This window comes from Staurois parvus, unplaced genomic scaffold (genome assembly GCF_062004578.1).
Source record: "Staurois parvus isolate SC_StPar_1 unplaced genomic scaffold, SC_StPar_1.0 ptg000394l, whole genome shotgun sequence".
Classification (NCBI taxonomy): Eukaryota; Metazoa; Chordata; class Amphibia; order Anura; family Ranidae; genus Staurois; species Staurois parvus.
In genome coordinates, this window is record NW_028318190.1 from 7,235,072 (window position 1) to 7,256,611 (window position 21,540).

General features: G+C 44.4%; 1 protein-coding gene and 1 long non-coding RNA gene across 4 annotated transcripts in view; one reads left to right on the plus strand and one right to left on the minus strand.

The window, feature by feature from the left end:
- The window catches only part of HIVEP3 (HIVEP zinc finger 3), a 192,720-nt gene extending 187,588 nt beyond the window's left edge, over positions 1-5,132 (minus strand). For all 3 annotated transcript variants that reach the window (XM_089686294.1, XM_089686293.1, XM_089686292.1), the window contains exon 1: positions 4,794-5,132. The gene's annotated coding sequence lies outside the window, so the exon portion shown is untranslated. The remainder of the gene's footprint in view (positions 1-4,793) is intronic.
- Positions 5,088-6,812, plus strand: LOC149455445 (uncharacterized). The gene is made up of 2 exons (XR_016314066.1): positions 5,088-5,298; positions 6,488-6,812. It is a non-coding gene; the product is annotated as an uncharacterized LOC149455445 (long non-coding RNA).
- Positions 6,813-21,540: the final 14,728 nt, after the last annotated feature.

A 21,540-nucleotide genomic window follows, 5' to 3' on the forward strand; every position in this document is an offset into this window, starting at 1 on the left:
TGGTTTGAGGGCTCATTCACATCCATATACAGAGATCTGCGGTTTTGTGCAGCAGAAAACCGCAGGTCTCTGCAAGACACAATAATTTCCTATGTGTCTCGTTCATACCAAAAACAGAGGTGTGATGTCCTGGTCAGAGTGGTGCGCGATTATGCAACATGTCTCCAGTTTCCTCCCAGCTCCACACTGGATCGCAGGGGAAGGGGGGGATGCTGTCATGCTGACACTGATTGGGGGGGGACAGATGAGTGGTCACCGACGGTGGGGGACAGGTGAGCGGTCACTGAGGGTGGGAGGCACCAATGGTGGGGGACAGATTAGTGAGGACACTGATGCCGGGGGACAGATGAGGGGACGCCGATTGTGGGGACACTGATGGTGGGGGACAGGCAAGGGGTAACTGATGGCAGGGGACCCCAATGAGAGGGTCATTGGAGTCTATGATGGGAGGGGTGATGGGAGGAACCTGATGAGGATTCCCTGATGTGGGGATCATCAGTGAGGGGGGTACTGATGAGGGGGTGATGACACAGGATGCAACTTCAGTCTGTGCATAACAGATGCACATGAAATCGGATGTCAATGTGCATGAAAACTGAGATAAACGGATGTCTCTGCAAGTGGAAGCTACATAGTTTTCCCATCGGTTTTCATGCACGTATAGTGTGAACAAGCCCTGACAGACTGGTTGACAGTACAAGCAAATGTGACAGTTAGCAATCCCAGCATGCTGGAATAGTAAGGCCTCGTTCACACCATAAGTGCAGAAAAAAGAAAGAAAACTGACGAGCAGATTTCACTTGAAGAGGTATTAGTTTTCCAGCGCGCTTCATTGAGCGTTATACACATTGCAGATTCATCCTCCAAAAAAAAATCTGCACGTGATACTAGTGTTGTGGTGTGAGCAGGACACATAGAAAACAACAGATTTCATTGTGCCACTGCAGAACGCGTGCAGAAAAACGGATGGCTCTGAACCATGGTGTAAACGAACCCCAACTTTTTTTTAAAATTTAAATCAGCGGGTTTAGTTCTGCTTTAACGGAACGAGCTGATTGGTTACGATGTACAGCTGCTGCAGAGTCCGTTTCAGTTTTAGTAAATTCCCTCCAATGTGCTGTACTGTAACTATACAAATCTACTTTGCATTCTCTGTGACAACATATCTAACATCAGCATCTTTCTGCACACCATTCTTGCTGATTACAAACCCTTGGGATGTTACAGGTAATTTCTTTGTCTGAAATTTAAAAAAAAAAAAAAAAGGGGCTGTGAGTAAAATGATTACCATCAGTAAATAATCCAATGTCAATGGAAAGCCACAAAAAAAGTAAAAAAAATTAAAAAAAATAAATAGGCAAACAACAACTCTTTAACCACTTGCCCTCCAGAGGATTTACCTCCTTTCTGACCAAGCCATTTTTTTGTGATACGGCGCTGTGTTTCTTTAACTGACAATTGCGCGGTCATGCAACGCTGTACATACATAAAATGTATGTCCTTTTTTTCCCCCACAAATAAAGCTTTCTTTCTGTGGTATTTGATCGCCTGTGCGTTTTTCTATTTTTTGCACTATAAACAAAGAAATACCGACAATTTTGAAAAAAAAATATTTTCTACTTTTTGCTATAAAGCATATCAAGTAAAGATTTTTATTAAAAAAATCAAATTTCATCATAAATTTAGGTCAAAATGTATTTTGCTATGTCTTTGCTAAAAAAAAACCTAATACATGTAAATTAATTGGTTACGTGAAATTATAGCGGTTAAAAAAAAAACAATTCCAGTATATATACCGCCATTTGTATACTAGTAATTTTAGCGATCAGCGACTTATAGTGGGATCCCCATCCCCACTATAAGTCCCCTGGACATCCCCAGTAAGACTAATACAGGTATCAGTGCTAATAAAAAGCACTGACACTGTACTAATGGCACTGGACAGGAAGGGGTTAACATCTGGGGTGATCAAAGAGTTAACTGCGTGCTGTTTTGCCATGTGTGCTTTACTAGGGAAACATGCTGCTATGTATTTCTCTGCTGTGCAGAGAAGTACACAGCAGTATGTTACTGCTGGTAGGAGAGAGACCTGTTTTGTTTACACACAGGTCTCTCCCGTCACTGTTCCTCGGCGATCGCCAGGTGTTGGCAGGGAATTTGCAGCAGGGACCCGGTGATCAACATCTCTAGCCACCAATGGCTGTAAAAGCAGGGCTCAATCATGGGGTTTTACCTACGCCCCTAAATCACACATGTAAACAAGCTCTACAGAGGCAACAGCTACACGTACTGTAGCTTCTGACTTTTAAGAGACTAATCCTGACAAGCTCATGGGGTCCAGCGCTTTATTTCCCACAGTAAATTCCTTGCTGGACCTCTGCTCTCTGACACGGCAGACTTGGATTTGAGAGCTGGATGTGACTTTGACGTCTCACAGCCGGCTCCCCACTGCGCATGCGTGAGGCATAGCAGAGCTGTGAGACTGATCCTGCATCCTCCTCATGGGATGTGTAATGGTGTACCAGGAGGCTGTAGGTGGGCCAAGCGGATATCATTCACACCTAGACAAATGCAGAGGAAGTGAGACCAGGGGTACCTGTGCATATGTTAAAAATGAAAAATTGCAAGGAAGAAGAAGAGGAGGAAGAAGAAGAATAAGAAGGAGGAAGAAGAAGAAGAAGAAGAAGGAGGAAGAAGAAGAAGAAGAAGAAGAAGGAGGAAGAAGAAGAAGAGGAGGAGGAGGAGGAGGAGGAAGAAGAGGAGGAGGAGGAGGAGGAAGAAGAAGGAGGAGGAGGAAGAAGAGGAGGAAGAAGAAGGAGGAGGAAGAAGAAGAAGAAGAAGAAGAAGAGGAAGAAGAAGAAGAAGAAGAAGAAGAAGAAGAAGAAGAAGAAGAGGAAGAAGAAGAGGAGGAAGAGGAGGAAGAAGAAGAGGAGGAAGAGGAGGAAGAAGAAGAGGAGGAAGAAGAAGAGGAGGAAGAAGAAGAGGAGGAAGAAGAAGAGGAGGAAGAAGAAGAGGAGGAAGAAGAAGAGGAGGAAGAAGAAGAGGAGGAAGAAGAAGAGGAGGAAGAAGAAGAGGAAGAGGAGGAAGAAGAGGAGGAAGAAGAAGAGGAAGGGGAGGAAGAAGAAGAGGAAGGGGAGGAAGAAGAAAAGGAAGAAGAGGAAGAGGGTACCCCCCCACAAAAAAACCTGCACAATTGTTAGAGGTGGGTGGGAGGGGATGAAGGTCATGAAGGTCCACTTTAAAAGGGCATCTCTGGGCAAAAAACAAACCCCCTTCCACCCCTCATGTCTACTACCCTCAAACAAAGGGCCAGTTAACTGTCTTTCAGAATTTAAGGGGGCCTGACTGTTGGAAGTCAGAGCAGAAAATGTCCTGGCTTCACTGCGAGTAAACAACAGAATTAGGGGAGGAATTGTATCCCATCGTTGGTGTAAGTGGAAGGAATATTTCATCATCGGTGTCAGTGGGAGGAATTGTGCCCCATCACTGGCATCAGTGGGTGGAATAGTAGCTTGTCATTTGTGTCAGTGGGAGGAATGGTGCCCCATGGTTGGTGTTAATTGGAGGAATGGTGCCCCATGATTGGTGTCATTGGAAGCAATTGTATCCCAGCACTGGTGTCAGTGAGAGGAATTGTGCTCTACTGTAGGTGTCAGTGGAATGAATAGTGCCCAACTACTGGTGTCTGTGGAAGGACGTGTGCCTTATTTGTTTTTGGAAGGCATTGTGCCTGATTGTAGGTGTCAGCAAGAGAAATAGTGCCCCATCGTTGATGTCATTGGGAGGAATAGTGCCCCATTGTTGGTGATATTGGGTGGAATTGTATACCATCATTTGTGTAAATGGGAGGATTTGGGCCCCATTGTTGGCGTCAGTGGTAGGAATGATGTCCCAATGTTGGAGCCAGCGTATGGAATAGTGCCCCAAGGGGCAGATAAAACCAAGCAAAAGGCAACATCCAGCCCCCAGGCCACAGTTTGGAGACCACCGCTCTAGCTAAATGCTGGAATAAAAAAAAAAAAAAAACAAACCAAGCAAACACAAACACTTGCTAAATGCATTTTTTACTTACCCAAACCTGTGATCACATGACATTCAGGTCCTGCATCCTTCACTCCACTTCTGTTTACATCAGGGGTGTCAAACTGGCGGCGCTCCAGCTGTTGCAAAACCACAAGTCCCATCATGCCTCTGCCTTTGGGAGTCATGCTTGTAACTGTCAATCTTGCAATGCCTCATGGGACTTGCAACAGCCGGAGGGCTGCCAGTTTGACACCTGTGTTGACGTGGAGTCCTCCTTTGGGGCACAGGAACACTTCCTATTGGCTGCCTAGCAGTGGGGTTCATAAAGGACCCATGAGAAAGATGATGTCATCACATGGGGACCAGACAAAGGGATAACCTGCACATCTGGATTGGTGGTAGGAAATGGTGGTGGCGAGGCGCCCCAGAAAGTTGACTTCAATAATGGTTTACAGAACAGATTGGGGATGTACGTTTTTGCCCGGAGTTGGGCTTTAATTTCCAACAACGTAATGATTTGGTTGTTGTGGTTACTATAAGAAGCAGACGAATGGAATGAAGTGTGCTGAAAAGGTCTGGAGTGGATGGTGTCACCTAATAATATCACCATGTGGTATATGTGCAGGCTGAGGTGTGACAATAATAACACAGCCCCTGTAGAATGCCTGCCATGGGCACACATTTGTATAGTCCCATGCCTCATATACACGCAGCACAAAGAAACACATCCCCCCCCCGAAAAAAAAGAGGCCCTGTCAGGCTCCACTCACCGCAAATGGTGTCATACCTCCCAGCTGCAGCTCGGTGACGTCATAGCTCTGCAGCCGTTGTATCCCAGGCAGCCCCGAAGGCAGGAGCTGGGGGAGCCGGGGCCGGCATGTCCACCTCTCACATCCCCAATTCACGCTTTGGTCCCGGCCACCACAACCGACACAAATAACCCCCTTTGAAGGGGAAGTGGTATAGCCCGCCTTCAGCCGCTGTCAGCCAGAGCCTGGCCGCGCCCACTAAAGAGGCGGTGAAAGAAAGGGGGCGGGGTAGCGGGAGGCTGGAAGAAAGGCGCTTAGAAAGAACGTAGTAGAGAGTTGCTGTCCGCTGTCATCACTTGGACGCGCCTGGGATACTGACAGCGGCTAGGACCCGCCTACTGGAGGAATGGGAGCGCTCAGCTTGTGGGCGCTGGGTCACGCTCATTCCTGGAAGGGGGGGGACAAGTCAGTCTCCGGTCAGTGGTGGGGGTATGACTACAGGAGGAGCTATTCACACTACGGACTGGTGAGGACATACAGGAAGCGTATGACACTGCTGATGGAGGGGTTCGGTGAGACACAGCAATGTGATTGTACCTCCAGAGTACACACGTGACTGTATTTCCTGCAGTTCAGTCCTGCTCATCTCCTGTGGCCTCTTCCTAGCCACTTAAGGGGAAGCCAGTCAATTTAGAATTAAATTGTATATTTTTATTAGTGCCCCATGTGGTTAACTTTAGGATCCATTCATGTTATGGGCAGCACAGTGGCTAAATGGTTAGCACTTCTGCCTAGGAGTTCTAGGGTCATTGGTTTGAATCCCAACCACAGCACCACCTGCTTGGAGTTTGCATGTTCTCTCTGTGCCTGCGTGGTTTTCCTCCAAGTAGTCTGGTTTCCTCCCACAGTCCAAAGACATGCTGGTAGGTGAATTGGCTCCTGTCTAAATTGGCCCTAGTATGAATGTGAGTTAGGGACCTTAGATTGTACAGGTTAGGGACTGATGTGAATGTAGAAATATGCAAATCGCTGCATAAATTGACAGCGCTATATAAGTACCTGTGATAACAATAAAATATTGGTGCGTTCCAGGAACGTGCGAATAAACACACCAAAATGCATGTTGCGGTGGTGTTGAGGCCTCATGCGCACAAGCAGAATCTTGTGTTCCCAGTGTAGTACCCTCTAGTGTGCTACTAGAATAGTGTAATGAATTATGGGTAAAATCATTGTGTATGACTCATGGGAAATTTGTCACTGAGGTTCGGTTATTGCAGGTCAGCTGGATGACTTCACAGGTTGTGGCTTTATTGCCTTTTGACTCTGGAGGACCTTTCCAGAAGTTGGTAAGCAGGAAGGGGTGGAGACCTAATCTGCATATTCATGGGAGTACTGCCATTAACAGGTGGTAGCATGGTGGACTGGCTCATAAATATGGGAGAGTTAGGCTGACAGGAGTTGGGTGGAAGATGGAGTGCAGAAAAAATTGCATGTGATGGGTCCTCTAGGTCTTGGGAGGGGGTCGGCCATCAGGCTGGCTTGGGAAAATACATTCAGGAGAAAGGCATGAATGGGATTGAGACCTGGAGCAGCAGGGAGCCAAGAGGACAGTGTGAGTATAGCAGCACTCTCTGGGATCCCCAAGGAGAAAAACCATCACACGTAGCAAGCTTTCTAAGGACAGCACTGGGCTCAATCCTTTATCCTTGTCCTAGGAGATCTTCCAGGAAGCCAGGAGGACTGGTAGTGTCGGTAGACGTGGAGCTAGGAGCAGCTCTGCATGGGGAGAGAAGACATCTCTGCATGTATCTACGACAAGTTAAGCTGATTTTTTTTGAGGGGCTGCTAGTTCCTCAGCCAAAAAGGGTAGTTGTTACTGATCCACACTGACTGATGGCTTTCAGGAGAAGAACAGTCCAGGATCTGCCTTTGTACATAGGAAGGAAGTGTCCCCCTTTCGTTGATTCAAGCCAAACTGAGCATCCCATAATCACTATTTTCCTATCCAAGCTGATTCTTTAATAAAACAACAAAATCAAACTCATGGACTGGTCTTTGTCTTTGGATGCAAGTCTGTGTGAGAAATACATGTTGCCTGGCTGTACAGGGAGAGGCTTTAGGGTACCCACTACACAGCGGCCCTCACGAGGGTAGCACTACACCATTTTTCTTTTGCTTGGTTTTTGCACAATGCGCCTAGAGCAGCCCATTAATCAGGCTGCCCTACCTGCTACAAACGTGCCAGAGAAGCTCCTGCAACTCTTCTAGCAGTGAGCTTAATGCTGTTTTTAGTGCATTTTGTCACAACAAAATGGGCATCTTCTAGCCACTCTTGGGGTGCTATTAAGAATAACTGGCACTGCAACTGTGAAACACGTTATGGCGGGTTTTTCTCGCAATCCCAGAACACATAGGTGTGAATGGAGCCAAATTTTTAATGGTACCCCAACCTCTGTTTGTAGATGTGCGTTTTGTCACACATAAACACAGGTTAAAAAAAGACACAAAACTCCCTGCCTGAAAAGGTGCATGAGCTTCCTTGGCACATGTACAGACCATTCAAGTGAATGGGCTGCACTAGGAGCGTTGCATACAAAAACGTGGGATGGAAGGCAAGTTCCCACTATGCGTAGTGTAAACAGGTTTTAAATATCGGTTTGTTTTTGTGCCATTACCCAAGTTCTGTAAGTTGCACCAGCCACGCCAAGTGTGCCCGTTCACCCTATGAGAGGAAATCGAGAATGCAATAAGACTTTTCTGGAGGTATGGTCACTTTAAAGCAGAACTAAACCCTTCTATCCTTTTCATCCAAGGAAGCTGCAATCTTAAGCTGGGTACACAAAGTCAGAAGAAAAAATCCCATATGAGGAACAATCGTTCGATTTTCATATAGCGTGTACACAACTTTCAACATCCAATTCAGATTTTCCAAATGAAAATTTCCAAAGGGACAAACTCCCAAATTTTTCTTGTACGTGAAGAGAACGAATGATTTTCGTTTAATGTGTACTGTTATTTTTACAAGAAAGATTGCGCATGATCAGAAACAAACAAAAATCTACGCTACAGCATTTCTGTATTAAAAAAAAAAAAAAAAAAACCTTTGTTATTTGAGTATTTTCATACAGTTAGTATCATCCTGAGGTTTGACTTGCTGTGGAAACATTGAGAAGAACCGGACGATCGTTCTCCCGACTTTCTTATAGTGTGTACCCAGATTTAGCCTCTGATCTGCAACTGGCATGATGCTGCACATGTGATGAGTTATGACACCAGACATTTGATGATGTGACAGTTTGGTTGAGAACACAAGGAATATGACAGTTATTGTTCCTGGCAAACAGGGAATGTAACTGTTTTTTGAGACCGTTAAATCAACGGGTTGAGTTCCACTTTAAACATGTCCTGCACCTAATTCATGAACTCTGCACCAGTTTCAGTACCAGTACCAACATGTCCACCAGATTCAGGTAGTTTTGCAACCGCCACTTTTATAAAACTGGTGCAAACCAATCAGTTTCCAGGTTTTACTGTCAAATCTTAAAGAGGAGTTTCAGGCTCCACCCAAAAAATTTAAAGTTGGCAACTACAAAGACTAGCTGATGACTTTTAATGTAAAGACACTTACCTGTCCAGAGGTCCAGCACCATCACCTGGGCTAGGTCTTCACTAGTTTCCAGGTTCCTGGTGCCAGCAAGTAAGGGAAACTGGAAGTGAAGACTTGTGGCTTCACAGCCGGCTTCCTACTGTGCATGAGCAAGTCACGCTGCGCCTTATGATTGGTCCCGTAGTCTGGGACCTGTGAAGTGTCCCAGAAGACTGAGGGGGGCTGAATTTTCGGCTCAGTTCACTGCGGCGAACTGAGCCAGAAGTGGGAGCGGGTACCTGTCAAAACCAGGTAGCCGCTGCCCCCCCCAAATGCCAAATGTGGCAGTGGAGGGGGTGTAAACAAGCGGCGCTTCCCCTTTTGGGTGGAGCTCCACTTTAATTGAACAAGCTGAAGTTAGAAATGAATTGGTTACTCTGCACCAGTTTCTGTGCTATAACTGTGACAGATTGAAAAGGAATTACTACCAGTTCAGAGAAGCAGGCAGTAATTATCTATTAGACACAGCTAATCACATGATATAGTAACACCTCGGGCACATCAAGCCCAACTTTGAAATCGTGCGACTTACAGTGAAGTCGCACGATTTCAAAGTCGGGTGAGATGCCGATTTCAGGTGCGATTTGCAAGACATCTGATATAGATGTCTATGCAAATCGCACCAATAATAGTACATGTACTACTTTATAAATCGGTGCGGCTCCGTCCAAGTCGGAACCGCACCGATTTGACGGCTCTAATTGCTTCCAATAGGGTGCGACTTGGCATGCTATTTGCAAGTCACATGGAATGCAAATTGCATGCCAAGTCACTCCCAGTGTGTAAAGGGCCGATCACAGTGCCCTCTTGCCACGTGATCAACTGTGTCCAATGACACATCTGATCACAATGTAAATACAGTTATTAGTATTAGAAATATCATCTCTAAACACGCCCTCGTAAAGTATCTCATGAAATGGCACTGTTAAATGTTTTATGCAGAACTAAGGAAGGAATGAAGAAAGGGGAGGGAGGAAGGAAAGAAATGGGAGGAAGGGAGGGAGTAAGGGAAAAAAGGAAGGGAGGAGAGGAAGAAAGGGAGGGGTAGAAGGGAGGGAGAGGTGGAAGGAAGGGAGGGAAAATAAGCAAACCCCCCTTTCTCTCACCCCTCCTCTCTCTCTCACCCCCACCCCTTTCTCTCTCTTCTCTCTCCTACCGCCCTCTCTCTCACCCCCACCCCTTTCTCTCCCTTCTCTCTCCTACCCCCTTCTCTCTCTCACCCCTTCTCTCTCTCACCTCCTCTTTCTCTTACTCCCCTCTCTCACCCCCTTTCTCTCTCTCCCCCCTCTCTCCTACACCCCTCTCTTACCCCTTTCTCTCTCTCTCTCACCCCACCCCCTTCTCTCCCCCCTCTCTCCCTTCTCTCTGATACCCATTCTCTCTCTCCTCTCACTCCCTCTCTCTCTTACTCCCCCTCTCTCCTACCCCCTCTGTCAATCCTATCCCCCTCTCCCTTCTCTTTCTCATCCCCCTCTCTCCTACCCCTCTCTCCATTCTCTCTCTCTCTCATCCCCCCTCTCTCCCACCCCTCTCCTCTCTCTCCTTCTCTTCCCCCCCTCTCTCCTACCCCCCCCTCTTACCCCCACTCTCTCTCTCTCACACCCTCTCTCTCCTACTCCCCTCTCTCTCCTACCCACCCCCTATCTCCCCTTCTCTCTCTCACCCCCTCTCTATCTTACTCCACTCTCTCTCTCTTTTCCACTTTCTCCCTCTCACCCCCTCTCTCTTTTTCCCCTCTCTCTCATCCCCAGCTCTCTCACCCCTTCTCTCTTACTTATCCCCATTTCTCATGCCCTCTCTCTTACCCCCACCTCTCTCTTCCCCTCCCCCCTCACATCCTCTCTCTCTCAGCCCCCCCCTTACCTACCTCTCTCTCACCCCCTTTCTCTCTCTTGCCCTCTTACCCACCTCTCAGTCTTTCTCTCACCTCCCACTCTTTCTCTTAACCCTCCTCACTCCCTAACTCCTCTCTCTTACCTCCCTCTCTCTCCTACCCCCTCTCTTTCTCACCCCTCTCTCTCTCTCTTACTCCCCTCTCTCTTACTCCCCTCTCTCTTACTCCCATCTCTCCCTCTCACCCCCTCTCTCTCACCCTCCCCTCCACTCACCCCCTGTCTCTCTCACGCCCCCCCCCCCACATACCCAACTCTCTCCCACTACCTCCCTCTCTTTTGCCCTCTTACCCACCTCTCGGTCTTTCACCCATCCCCCACCTCTCTCTCTCTTAACCCTCCTCACTCTCTCTCTCTAAACCCCTTCTCTCTCTTGCCCCTCTCCGTCTCCTACCCCTCCTCTCTCTCACCCCCCTCTCTCTTACTCCTTCCTCTCTCACCCCTTCTCTCTCACTTACTCCCCCCTCTCTCTCTCTCTCTTACCCTCTCACTATCATCCCCTCTTTCTCTCACTCCCCTCTCTCTCTTACCCCCTCTCTTCCCCTCTCTCTCTTACTCCCCTCTGCCTCTTACCCCCTCTCTCCCCTCTCACCCCCTTTCTTTCTTACGCCCCTCTCTCTCCTACCCACTCTCTCACACCCCTTCTCTCTCTCTCTCAGCCCCCCTCTCTGTTACTCCCTTCTCTCCCTCTCACCCCCCCTCTCTCTCTCACCTGCCCTTTCCCTCTTACCCCCCTCTTTCTCACCCCTTATCTCTTACCCTCCCCTCTCTCTCCCCCTTCCCCTCCTCTCACCTCCTCTCTCTTTCACCCCCCTTGCCCACCTTTCTCTCACCCCCTCCCTCTCTCTTGCCCCTTTACCCACCTCTCTGTCTTTCTCTCACCCCCAACCCACTCTCTCACCCCTCTTCATTCCCTCTCTCTAACCCCTTCTCTCTCTTACCCCTCTCTCACCCCCCTCCTCTCCCTTACCTCCTTTCTCTCTCACCCCCCTCTCCTTCTTAGCCCTCTGTCTCTCATTCCTCCTTCTTTCACCCATCCCTCTCTCTTCCCCCTCCCTCTCGCTCACCCCCACTCTCTCTCTTACCCCCTTTCTCCCTCATTCCCCCTCTCCCTCTTAGCCCTATGTCTTTCACTCCCCCTCTCTCTTTCATCCCTCCCTCTCTCTCCTTCTCTATCACCCCCCTTTCTCTTTGTCTCACCCCCTCTCTCTTTCACCCACCTCCCCACCCCTTTCTAATAATCAGATCTCTTCTCCCTCTCTCCAGACCCCTTCTCTCTCCCTCCACCCCTGTCATTTTTCAGATTCTCAGTAAAAATGCACTCTCTCAGCAGATTTTCCATGTCTTTTCAGTTTCAGTGTGAAAAAAATGGGGGGGAACAGCCACACAAGGTAATTAACCTCTCAAGCATCAGGCATTCTATGCATGAAGGTAAAAAACCTTCTTTGTGCAGCAGCGCCCCCAGCCCCCTCAATACTTACCTGAGCCTCAACGTGATCCAACAATGTGATCAACAGCCTTGGCTGTCCCGGGTCTCTGCAGCCAGTCAGCTAATGAAGAGAGAGGGGGTGCGGCCAAGCCACGGCAGAGGGTGCCCCTTTAGCAAGCTGCTTGCTGTCGGGGCACCCGACTGGAGGGAGGAGCCAGGAGAGCCTGTGGGGGACCTGAGAAGAGAAGGATCCAGGCTGCTCTGTGCAAAACCACTGTACACAGCAGGTAAGTATAGACATGTTTGTTATTTAAAAATAAATAAATAATAGAATCACTTAAAGTATTTGTCTGAAGGTTTGTATTGTTCTTCCCACATATTGTAAATTGCATGGACAGGACAAGACATACAGTCAGGTTCATAAATATTGGGACATCGACACAATTCTAACATTTTTGGCTCTATACACCAGCACAATGGATTTGAAATGAAATGAACAATATGTGCTTTAACTGCAGACTGTCAGCTTTAATTTGAGGGTATTTACATCCAAATCAGGTGAACGGTGTAGGAATTACAACAGTATGCATATGTGCCTCCCACTTGTTAAGGGACCAAAAGTAATGGGACAATTGGCTTCTCAGCTGTTCCATGGCCAGGTGTGTGTTATTCCCTCATTATCACAATTACAATGAGCAGATAAAAGGTCCAGAGTTCATTTCAAGTGTGCTATTTGCATTTGGAATCTGTTGCTGTCAACTCGCAAGATGAGATCCAAAGAGCTGTCACTATCAGTGAAGCAAGCCATCATTAGGCTGAAAAAACAAAACAAACCCATCAGAGAGATAGCAAAAACATTAGGCGTGGCCAAAACAACTGTTTGGAACATTCTTAAAAAGAAGGAACGCACCGGTGAGCTCAGCAACACCAAAAGACCCGGAAAACCACGGAAAACAACTGTGGTGGATGACCGAAGAATTCTTTCCCTGGTGAAGAAAACACCCTTCACAACAGTTGGCCAGCTCAGAAACACTCTCCAGGAGGTAGGTGTATGTGTGTCAAAGTCAAAAATCAAGAGAGGACTTCACCAGAGTGAATACAGAGGGTTCACCACAAGATGTAAACCATTGGTGAGCCTCAAAAACAGGAGGGCCAGATTAGAGTTTGCCAAATGACATCTAAAAAAGCCTTCACAGTTCTGGAACAACATCCTATGGACAGATGAGACCAAGATCAACTTGTACCAGAGCGATGGGAAGAGAAAAGTATGGAGAAGGAAAGGAACTGCTCATGATCCTAAGCATACCACCTCATCAGTGAAGCATGGTGGTAGTGTCATGTCATGGCGTGGGCATGTATGGCTGCCAATGGAACTGGTTCTCTTGTATTTATTGATGATGTGACTGCTGACAAAAGCAGCAGGATGAATTCTGAAGTGTTTCGGGCAATATTATCTGCTCATATTCAGCCAAATGCTTCAGAACTCATTGGACGCCGCTTCACAGTGCAGATGGACAATGACCCAAAGCATACTGCAAAAGCAACCAAAGAGTTTTTTAAGGGAAATAAGTGGAATGTTATGCAATGGCCAAGTCAATCACCTGACCTGAATCCCATTGAGCATGCATTTCACTTGCTGAAGACAAAACGAAGGGAAAATGCCCCAAGAACAAGCAGGAACTGAAGACAGTTGCAGTAGAGGCCTGGCAGAGCAACACCAGGGATGAAACCCAGCGTCTGGTGATGTCTATGCGTTCCAGACTTCAGGCTGTAATTGACTGCAAAGGATTTGCAACCAAGTATTAAAAAGTGAAAGTTTGATTTATGATTATTCTGTCCCATTACTTTTGGTCCCTTAACAAGTGGGAGGCACATATGCAAACTGTTGTAATTCCTACACCGTTCACCTGATTTGGATGTAAATACCTTCAAATTAAAGCTGACAGTCTGCAGTTAAAGCACATTTTGTTTGTTTCATTTCAAATCCATTGTGCTGGTGTATAGAGCCAAAAATGTTAGAATTGCGTTGATGTCCCAATATTTATGGACCTGACTGTATATCACATACTGAGAGGAGCATTTGAGAAACTGTGTAATGGGCCATGTTACACCTGTACTGTTGGAAGTAATTATGTTCATTGGGGTGTTGCTAGTCATGGGTCCCAAAGCTTGACAGCTAAGACATCTGGAGGTCCATTTAAAGCAGCCAGATGTGGACAACACTGGGGCACAAAGGTGATAGCCCTCTGGGGATTTTAATCTACTGGGCGCTAGCACATTTTTCAAAGTTGATGCTCTGCAGAAGATCAATCTTGGGTTAGATGGGAGATCATTCTTCAACAGGGGATCTGAAGTCAATATATGCCAGTGTTTGGAAAGGATATTTTTGATCACTTTTTGATCTTTTTTGTATCTAGTAATGAATCTGGGAGCTTGGGTATATTTATTGTCCACATTCCTCTGGGTTTTTTGGAGACATTTATCTTGTGTCAAAGCACCAGCCCTTTTTAAAGGCTTATCTATTAGACGTTTTGGATAATTCCTATGAGGGAACTTACCTTTAAAAGTTTTAGATTGGTTCATAAAATCTATGTTTGAAGTACAATTTCTTCTGAGCCTCTTAAATTGGCTAAAAGGTATGTTCCTTAGCGAAGGTTTGTACTAGCAATTGTTAAAATTCAAATAACTGTTGCTGTCAACACTCTTAAAAAAAGGTTTTAGTGGTGATCCTTCCATCTTGATTGCCTGTCAGAATTACATCTGGAATTATATCTTGATATTCCATAGATGTAGGATGAGTGTGGCTAATAAATGAAAGTCTATAAGTGTTGTCATTTAGATATTGGACAAAAAGGACATTTTATGAGGGCTCACCTTCGCAGATGAAGATTATATCACCAATATATCTCTTAACCACTTCCTGTCCGGACACTTTTACCCCCTTCCTGTCAAAGGCAATTTTCAGCTTTCAGCACTATCACACTTTGAATGACAATTGAGTGGTCATGCAACACTGTACCCATATGAATTTTTTACCATTTTGTTGAGACAGATAAAGCTTTATTTTGGTGCTATTTATTCAGCGCTGGGATTTTTATTTTTTTTGCTATGTACATTTACATGTACATTTAGTCCAAAAACATTTTTAAAAAGTGTTTTTCTTATAAAATTAAATAAAATAATCTTTCATCATAAATCTTGGCCGAAATGTATTCCGTTATCTTTTTAGTAAAAAAAAAATAAGCCAAATTAGTTTATAACCAAAAATTATAATTTTTAAACTTTTTTTACATTTTTATTTAATTTTTTTATATTATTATTTATGTTTTGTTTTTTTTACATACTGTCACCCTAGCAGTACAGTGTCACCATGGTGACACTGTACTACTTGTGGGGGGTGATGAAGACTTTTTTTTTTTTTACAGTGATTCCTTTACACCCATATAGGATGTAAAAGCAATCATTTCTCTTTCTCTCTGTCTGCATTCTTGCAGCCATTGAGAACTACTGAGTGAGCTGTGATTGGTCACAGCTTGTCACATGGTACAAGGCTGTTGTGAATAGCCTTGTACCATGTGACCTCTGTGATCATTCACAGATTTCACATGTAGTAAGCAATGATGTCACAAGTGACATCTTGCTTACTACTTTGCATGTGATCACTGTTTGGCCAATTAGTGATCACATGATCGGGACCTCGTACAGAGGTCCCGTCCGACAATTGGTGTTTCACTGTGTCCGGAGGACACAGCGGGCACCGGATTGCGGTGCTGCGCGCTCCCAGGGAGCGCGCACAGCTAGAAATGGCGGGTGCCATTTATGAACAGCAACCCGCCCCTGGAGTGCCATTTATAAACAGCAGGTGGACGGCAAGTGGTTAATATTGTGGAAAAAAAGGATTCATAGAGGAAGATATATATTTCTCTTCAAAATGACCCAGATATACATTTGCAAAACTGGAAGCAAACTGATTTCCCATAGCTGTTCCCATAGTCTGGAGATAGAAAATATCTAAGAATGAAAAATAATTGGTATGAGTTATGGCAGTGATCAGGATGCTGGTATGGGGTATAGCGTTGCTCAGGACTCTTGTATGGGTTGATCAGGGTGTTAGTACAGCAAATAGCAGTGATCCAGATGCTGATAAGACATATGGGGCAATCACAACACTAGTATGGGGTATGGCGGTACACAGGACGCTGGTATGAGGTATGGCGGTGATCAAGACGCTGGTATGGCACATGGGGTCATCAGGATGCTGCTATGGCATATGAGGTGATCATTCTGTTCTAATTTGAATTAATTATATTTGAAACAAATATTTCAGAAAACAGTTATATTGTATTTTATTCCTATTTTATTTTATTTTCTATTCTTTTCTATTCAAATTAATTTTATTCAAAATTCGAATTTCAGAAGATAGTTATATTCTAATGTTTTCTATTCTCTTCTATTCTATTATTTTCTATTCTAATCAAATTCGAATTTCTTAAGATAATTACATTCTAGTTTATGCTATTCTATTGTTTTTCTTATTCTATTCTTTTATATTCTATTCAAATTCATATTTATTCTATTCGAAATTCGAAAGACGGTTATATTCTAATTTATTCTATACTATTCTTTTCTATTCTATTAGAATTTGAATTTATTCTATTCAAAATTTGAATTTCAGAAGATGGTTATATTTTTCAATTCTATTCTTTTCTATTCGTTTCTAGTCTTTTAATTTCTATTTTATTCTATTCTTTAATTTTCAATTTTATATTCTATTCTATTTTATTAAATTCTTTTATTTACTTTTCTACTATATTCTTTTCTATTGTATTCCTTTCTATTTTATTTCCTTATTTTCTATTTTATTCTTTTATTTTCTATTCTATTTTGCTCTATTATTTTCTTTTTTTTTGTATCAATTCTATTTTATTTTCTATTCTTTTACTTTCTATTCTTTTCTATTGTATTCCGTTATTTTCTATTCTATCTTATTCTAATCTTGTATTCTAATTCGATTCAGATTTCAGACAGAATTTAGTTTGTTATTTCAGATTCATTGAAGTTCATTACTGTTGTGTTTGGGAAATTCTGATAAACCTGAATCTCCAAAACAAATTTGTCCAAATTTCAATCCTGAATGAAACAAACAGCATATGTCTACAGCTCATGCCATTCCTCTTGGTGGGTTGGACTAGCATACGAAAATATCAAATCCTTCAGATTCGATTCCATCCAATTCGATAATATATACTATATAGCAATCTTCTGGAAAAACTGCAAAACATTTTTAATCCACCCAGACCAACAAATATATGAAACGAATGCTGTACATACAAAACGAATTCTGAAAAAGAATGGGTTCAACATAACAAATATAACAAAACGAAACTCTTCAATCAATGAATGCATTTGAAACAAAACAAAATTAAAATTTACAGCATGCATGTCTACATAACATAGCAAAGCACAGAGAGGCAGTAATGATGGGTGGGGGGAGGGGGTGGGGAACAAAGAGAGACAAAATATAAGCAGATTAAAAAAAATCAGTGATTCACAATTTCCTTACTGTAAAGTCAGATATGGTATAAAAGATGAAATTAACTTGAAAGTAGCATTCATCTTTGGGCAAACACAAAAAAGCAGTGAGTCAGTCTGATAACATATGGGCTTTGGTTTCTATTCTGATTGGTTTCGGATGTTAACTAGCAGTGACGGTCTGTTTTGTCATATTTCCTGTAATAAAAAAAGGAGTCAATACAGATTTAAAACATATGTGTGTGCCTTTTTATGATCTATTTTCTTTGTTATTGTATGTTGAATATTTTGCAGTTTCATTGTAGAGTTACAAAAGTTAAATGTGATTTCTTATGTCTTAGATTATCTATTATTTTTTCATGTTTCTATATGAACTGCTCAAAAAGAATAAAAACACTTTGAAAACACATCAGATCTAAATGGCGACAAATATGCTGGATATCTATACTGATATGGACTGGGTAATGTGTTAGGAACGCAAGGATGCCCCATCGTTTGATGGAAATGAAAATTATCAATCTACAGAGCAATGAATTCAAGGACACCCCAAAAATCAAAGTGAAAAAATGATGCAGCAGGCTAGTCCATTTTGCTGAAATTTAATTGCAGTAACTCAAAATTGTACTCAGTAGTTTGTATGGCCCCCACGTGCTTGTATACATGCCTGACACCGCCAGGGCATGCTCTTAATGAGATGACGGATGGTGTCCTGGGGTATTACCTCCCAGATCTGGACCAGGGCATCACTGAGCTCCTGGACAGTCTGAGGTGCAACCTGGCTGTGTTGGATGGACCGAAACATGATATCCCAGAGATTTTCTATTGGATTTAGGTCAGGCAAGTGTGGGGGCCATTCAATGGCATCAATTCCTTCATCCTCCAGGAACTGCCTGCATACTCTTGCCACATAAGGCCGGGCATTGTCATGCAACAGGAAGAACCCAGAACCCACTGCACCAGGTTAGGGTCTGACCATGGGTCCAAGGATTTCATCCTGATACCTAATGGCAGGCAGGGTGCCATTGTCTAGCCTATAGAGGTTTGTGCATCCCTCCATGGATATGCCTCCCCAGACCATCACTGACCCACCACCAAAACGGTCATGCTGAATGATGTTACAAGCAGCATAACGTTCTCCATGGCTTCTCCAGACCCTTTTACGTCTGTCACATGTGCTCAGGGTGAACTTGCTATCATCTGTGAAAAGCACAGGGCATCAGTGGTGGACCTGCCAATTCTGGTGTTCAATGGCAAATGCCAATCAAGCTCTATGGTGTCAGGCAGTGAGCACAGGGCCTATTAGAGGATGTCAGGCCCTCAGGCCACCCTCATGAAGGCTGTTTCTGATTGTTTGGTCAGAAACATTCACAGCAGTGGCCTGCTGAAGGTCATTTTGTAGGGCTCTGGCAATGCTCATCTTGTTCCTCCTTACACAAAGGAGCAGATACCGGTCCTGTTGACAGGTTAAGGACCTTCTACGGCCCTGTACAGCTCTTCTAGAGTAACTGCCTGACCCCTGGAATCTTCTTCATGCTCTTGAGACTGTGCTGGGAGGCACAGCAAACCTTCTGGCAATGGCACGTATTGATGTTCCATCCTCTGTGCAACCTCTATAGGGTCCAGGTATTGCCTCATGCTACCAGTAGTGACACTGACCCTAGCCAAATGTAAAACTAGCAAAAAACTGTCAGAAAAGATTAGGGGGAAAAAAGTCAGTGGCCTCCACCTGTAAAACCATTTGTGTTTTGGGGGTTGTCTTATTGTTGCCTATCTAGTGCACCTGTTAATTTCATTAACACCAAAGAAGTTGAAACTGATTACCAATCCCCTCTGCTACTTAACTGACCAGATCAATATCCCAGGAGTTTAATTGACTTCATGCTATACTCTGATTAAAAAAGTGTTCCTTTAATTGGTTTTGAGCAGTGTATATGGCTTATAGGTTATGGCCACAAGTTATTAAAGGAAAGGAAAATGGATTTGTAGTGGAGTATCCATTTACTCACTGTGCTCAGATGCAGACACAAGCCCTCTAACTCCTTTTCCCGCAACTCTGTAGGTTCCTGGAATGCCCAAGTAAGAGAAGTTTCTCAGTTTCCCTTCTTCAACAGCTCAGAGAAGCCACATATAAAGAGGCAGAGGTAGCAGAGCAAGTGATCTGTAGCCACGTGAGAGGTTCTCTCCACCATCATTAACAGTGTGCAGGTGGGCAGGCAGTAGCAAATAGCTTCTCTGGAAGACCCAGGTACTGTGGGGAGCCCACCGCCAATTGCTACTTTTGCAAGCTGTTCAACTCTGTTACCAAAGTTAGCCTGGACTTGACTGCAAGGAACAATGTCTAAGACAATAATCACAAGTAGCTGTGTTCTGAGATGTTTCACTGAAGTAGTAATTCTCAGCTTGACTCTGTGTTAGGAGTCTTATAGAGACTATTCTATGCAGCCAGGACACCCTTATTATGTCAAAGAGACATTGCTGTGACATGTCCATGTTTCTGCTGCTTTTCTTATTCTGCAGTGTATGCATGTGTTTTGCCTTTCAAACCTGCTTTACATTATTGCTTGTAAATTTGCACCTATTTAGTAAACTGCAAAATACAGTTACTCTCTGTCTGTTCAGATGGTTAGCCATTCAGCTGAAGTTGGCTTCTATGAACAGGATCAGCCAAATCAGACAATGGTGGTGGGAGTGGGAGATAGTGGTGCCCAGTAGTACTAAATCATGAGGGAAGTAGGCAACCCATGCCCTTGTATTAATGCTCCCCCATTTTTGGCAGGATTCGTGTTGCAACAGTTACCAAAGTACACAAGATTGGGTCAGGACAAGGGCGATTGGATCAAGACCCCACCTGCTCAGCAGGCAGCAATGGTCGTTAATTAGACAAGAAAGCGAGAAGGTTAAATACTGCACCTCCCAGAGATAGACGAGAAGTTCCCTGACAAGATACATTGTAGTTAACAACTTGGATCTGTTAGACCCACCTGCAACTGAACAAACTGCTCCATGAAAGGTAACCACCCAGAAACTGACAAGAGGAGGCTCAGCTTAAGACAGAGTTATCCACATTGAAACCCAAACCGAAATACTCCTCTGAGGGGCAAGGAGGAGATGCTCTCTCACAGAGAACGTGGAAACTGCTTCAGAGGAGGCCAAGGTGTGCAAAGACTCTATCCTTTTGCTGGGCTGTCAAGTTGACACAATGGATGCTATTAAAATGAAAAACCCCTCTGCCAGGAGTCAAGCAGGGAATGGCAAAGTGAAAAAACTCCTTATCCGGGAATCAGAGATGTACACAAAGAAACTGAAGATATGTCAAGAGCCACACCATCCACAAGGTAATGGGGAATTTGAGAGGTTCAGTTGCACCTTGATACAACTGCTAAGAGGCTTAGTTCATGAGAAATTAATGGACTCCTTACTTAGCTAACATGGTCTGGAAATATAACCATACAGTACATCCTATCATGATATGTTTGGTCATACTCATAAGGGCCACAATACCCTCAGAAGAATATGAATATACTCTGACTTCCTGGATTTGGGGTGAAAACCATGCTTATCTGTGTTCCAGCAGTGCATTAAAAGTATGGCCAAATATTTCTTTAGCTGTACTTCTTTTTAGAGCCAGAGGAGTACATTTACTTTTGTTCTCCTGTGACTCAGAGTCAGATGATAGTGAGAAATTGCCTGTTAACAGCTGATGGCACAGAGCCACACCAAGATCAGGAAGGATCCCAACAATATTGTTGGAATCCACCCTGCTACTTGAGTGACAGCTGACCCAGCCTTTCAGCACACGTCTGAGAGTCAGAAGCAGCTCCGCCCACCTTCTCCCTAGCCTAGTGCTCCAGTGAGTGCTGGAGGAGCAGAGGCTCACAGTCAATGCTCTCCACTGCAAGCAAACTGAGCTGAGTGATCTGTAGTCATGTGATCACTCAGTTGTTGGTCTCAGAGGCAGAGTGAGATAGCCGAAGTGTGGCAAAGGTGCTGCAGCACAGAGGCGAGTATGTACAGCAGTTTTTTGGGTTTTTTTAACCAACCCTATACACTGGTCATGGGTGGAGCAATGAGAGTTGAAAGATTCAGACCTTCAACCCAGGGACCAAGGGAGTGCTTGTCCAATGTTAAGGTACACACCAGCAAGGAAATTTGCAAACACCATAAATAAGTCCCTGGAGTTGTCCTACAACAGCCTATGCCAGTCTACAATATCTAGAGAGAAAGAACCCAAGAAAAACTGAGAAGCCTACACATCAAACCCATCGAGAC